The 3,586-nt window shown below is 48.4% G+C and overlaps 1 long non-coding RNA gene across 1 annotated transcript; it reads right to left on the reverse strand.

Annotated features, from left to right (window-relative positions):
* Positions 1-789: 789 nt before the first annotated feature.
* Positions 790-2,871, reverse strand: LOC121830229 (uncharacterized). The gene is made up of 3 exons (XR_006073329.2): positions 2,399-2,871; positions 2,153-2,280; positions 790-1,733 (listed from the first exon to the last, which is right to left on the reverse strand). It is a non-coding gene; the product is annotated as an uncharacterized LOC121830229 (long non-coding RNA).
* Positions 2,872-3,586: the final 715 nt, after the last annotated feature.

Below are 3,586 nucleotides of genomic sequence, written 5' to 3' on the forward strand. Positions count from 1 at the left end.
CCTCTCCCTTCTTTGAATTTGCCCATGTAGGTGTCTCATTTATTTATTTATTTTTAAAGATTTATTTATTATGTATAAAGCATTCTGTCTGCATGTACACCTGCAGGCCAGAAGAGGGCGCAAGATCTCATTGCAGATGGTGTGAGCCACCATGTGGTTGCTGGGAATTGAACTCAGGACCTCTGACAGATAACTTGGTGCTCTTAACTGCTGAGCCATTTCTCCAGCCCCTAGGTGTCTCATTTAAATGGAACCATGTCATATTTGTCCTTTTTTACACTTTTTTTTTTTTTTTTTTTTTGGTTTTTCGAGACAGGGTTTCTCTGTGTAGCTTTGCGCCTTTTCCTGGAGCTCACTTGGTAGCCCAGGCTGGCCTCGAACTCACAGAGATCCGCCTGGCTCTGCCTCCCGAGTGCTGGGATTAAAGGCGTGCGCCACCAACGCCCGGCTCTTTTTTACACTTTTTTTTTTTTTGGTTTTTCGAGACAGGGTTTCTCTGTGTAGCTTTGCGCCTTCCCTGGAACTCACTTGGTAGCCCAGGCTGGCCTCGAACTCACAAAGATCCGCCTGCCTCTGCCTCCCAAGTGCTGGGATTAAAGGCGTGCGCCACCACCGCCCGGCTTTTTTTACACTTTTTAAGTGTGTGTGTGTGTGTGTGTGTGTGTGTGTGTGTGTGAGTGCATGTTGGGGGCAGAGAAGAAAGGAAAGGGAGGAAGGGGAAGGAAAACAATGTAAAAGATGCTAGCAAATATAAATAAATATTAAATAAAAATCTTAAAAAGGAGCGACCGATGGAGCTGGTGAGATAGCCCCGCAGATGAGGACGTTGCTGCCAGGGTGTAAGGGCTTGAGTTCAAGCCCCGGCAGCCACCTGGTGGAAGGAGAGCACCGACTTTCACATGGCTGTAATCTCCACACGTGCACCATGACACACGTGCACACACACAGATGTGTGCACAAACACAGTAAGTGAATAAATGTAACAAGATTAAAAAGAGTGACAATGAGCCACATGAGTGAAGACACTTAAGGGTCCCAATTATTGCTTGGAGCTTCCTTTTGTGGCGTTCAAGAGAAGGAAGAATTTGGTTGCTAGGGAGCATAGCACAGGTAGTTAACTGATTATTTATTTTCTTAGCTTCTTTTATTTTATGAGTATTTTGCCACATGCATGCCCTGGGAGGGCTCCTGGTGCCCTTGGAGGTCAGAAGAAGATATCAGATCCCCTGGAACTGGAGTTATTTAGAGGGTCATGAGTTACCACAAAGGTGCTAGGAACTGAACCTGGGTCCTCTTTCAAGCCCCAGGCACAGATGTTTTGATTGGCAGGCATGCTTACTGTGCACAATGCATTTGAATTTTAATAATATGCACACCCAATTATGCATAAGGATAAGCTAGTAAACAAAGGTTTTTTTCCTAGGAGTTCATTCAGAGGACAGTTGGCTTTACTGTACACGTACTCTGTGGTGGTTTGAATGAGAAATGTCCCCCTCGTGTATTTGAACACTTGGTTCCAAGTTCCTGGCACTGTTTGGGGAGGTCCTGGAACCTTAGGAGGTGCAGCCTTGCTGGAAGAAGCACATCATTGGGGAAGGCACTGAGGGTGTGGGCTCCATTCCACTTCCAGCTCCTGCTTCCTCCGCTTTCTGCAGGTGGTTGAAGATGTGATCTCTCGGCTTCTTGACCCCAAGTCTGCTGCTGCGCCGCCTGTGCCGTTATGGACTCTCTCTCTAGAACCACAATCGAGAATAAACTTCCTTCCGTGCGTCGCTTTAGGGGGTGGTGTTTTATCAGCAACAAAAGGGAACTCACATAATCCCTAAACCAGTCTGGGCCCAATTCCCACCCTTATACTCACACATAACTACAGTACGGTTAAACAGTCCCTGGGAAGGAGAACTTGGCCCCTTGTTCAGATTGTGTGTGTGTGTGTGTGTGTGTGTGTGTGTGTGTGTGTGTGTGTGTGTGTGTGTACGTACGCGCACAGCTCAATGTAGGCGAGGGCCCCGGGTTGCTAACGGGTTGTTTGTTGCATTGTTTGGAGAGGGTGTGTGTGCACAGTACATACAGGTAAGGTTCTTAGGTTTCCCGTGTATTGTTGGCCGAAGCCACCAGGAGCCCCAGGCTGCCACGTTATTCCTATACTTACCTGCTCCACCAGGTGGCGCTCGCCTGTGATCTCAGCACCCAGGAGGTAGAAGCAGGAAAACCAGAAATTCAAAGCCAGCTTTGGTTACTAGTGAGCTTGAGGTCAGCCTTAGCTACAGGGAACCCTGTCTTAAAAATCAAACAAACAGGGGGTCATTAGCCGAGGAGGCTACCTTTGCGCACCCTGCCCGGCGTGCGGAAGTGAGCCAGCCGGCTCCCAGCCGCCTCTGCACAGACGGTCGCTCACCTGGTGTGCTGCCCCAAGCAGGGAGAGCCCAGGTGTGGAGACTTCTGGACACAGGGTGCCCTCCGCCGCCCCCTAGAGCACCCCTAATTACTGGCCAGTGCTATCTAGTCCCAGCTTAAAAAGATGTACTCGTGTAAAAGAAAGTTTCCGGAAGAAAACATGCTAGGATGTAAGTAGAGACGTGGCGAAGCAAGTTACAAATAACAGCCATTTTCTCCAACGAGCCGATGTCAGTTTTTCTGTCCAATTCGGTTTTATGCGAATTGTTAGTTGCAGCACGCGGCGGAATAAAAGGAGTCCCCGTGATCTCTCTGAATTGCTCGGGTGGGGCTACCGGGGTAACAATCTTACCCTTGCCTGCTGGGCATGGTGGCCCACGCTTTTAATCCCTGCACTCTAACGGGTTCTAGGGCTACGAAGTGGGACCCTATCTAAAACAATAAAGACACGATAGGTGTTGTCAATAAAGTCAACACGATAGGTAGCCTCACTACTGCAAATTTACTGTGTTGCTGAAGGGTGATCAGCTGCCTGGGTAATCATTCTAAAAAAAAAAAAATCAAACAAACAGAGGAAGGGGGGGGGCGAGGAGAAGGAAGAGGAGGGGAGAAAACGATGACCACGAAACGCAGGGGTGGATGTGGTGGCACTTTTCTTCAATCCCAGCATTTGGAGAGAGAGAGGAAGGTGGATCTCTGGTCTGTGTAGTTTTCCAGGTCACCCAGAGGTACATTGTTACACGAATCCTAATTGGTCTCATAATAAAAACCCAGAGCCAGGTATTGAGGTAAATGCTGACAGATCAGAGGAAACAAGCCACAACCACTTCTCACCTCACCAACTCCTCAGCCAATCCTGTCTCCACGAATCCTCAGACTGAATGCCTCTGAGTCCTCAGCCGAATGGTGTGTGTGCTTCCTAAACACTGGTAGCAAAGACATGACATCTCAAATGCTGGGATTAAAGATGTGTGCCACCACTGCCTGGCTCTGTTTCTTTTAGGCTAGATTAATCTTGTGTAGTCTGGGGTGGCCTTGAACTCACAAAAATCCAGTCGGATCTCTGCCTCTGCCTTCCCAGTGCTAGAATAAAAGGTGTGTGCCACCACTGCCTGACCTCTGTGGCTAACTCTGTGGCTGGCTCTGTCTTCTGATCTTTAGGCAAGCTTTATTTCTTAGACTACAAATA

Source organism: Peromyscus maniculatus, chromosome 6, assembly GCF_049852395.1.
Source record: "Peromyscus maniculatus bairdii isolate BWxNUB_F1_BW_parent chromosome 6, HU_Pman_BW_mat_3.1, whole genome shotgun sequence".
Taxonomy (NCBI): domain Eukaryota; kingdom Metazoa; phylum Chordata; class Mammalia; order Rodentia; family Cricetidae; genus Peromyscus; species Peromyscus maniculatus.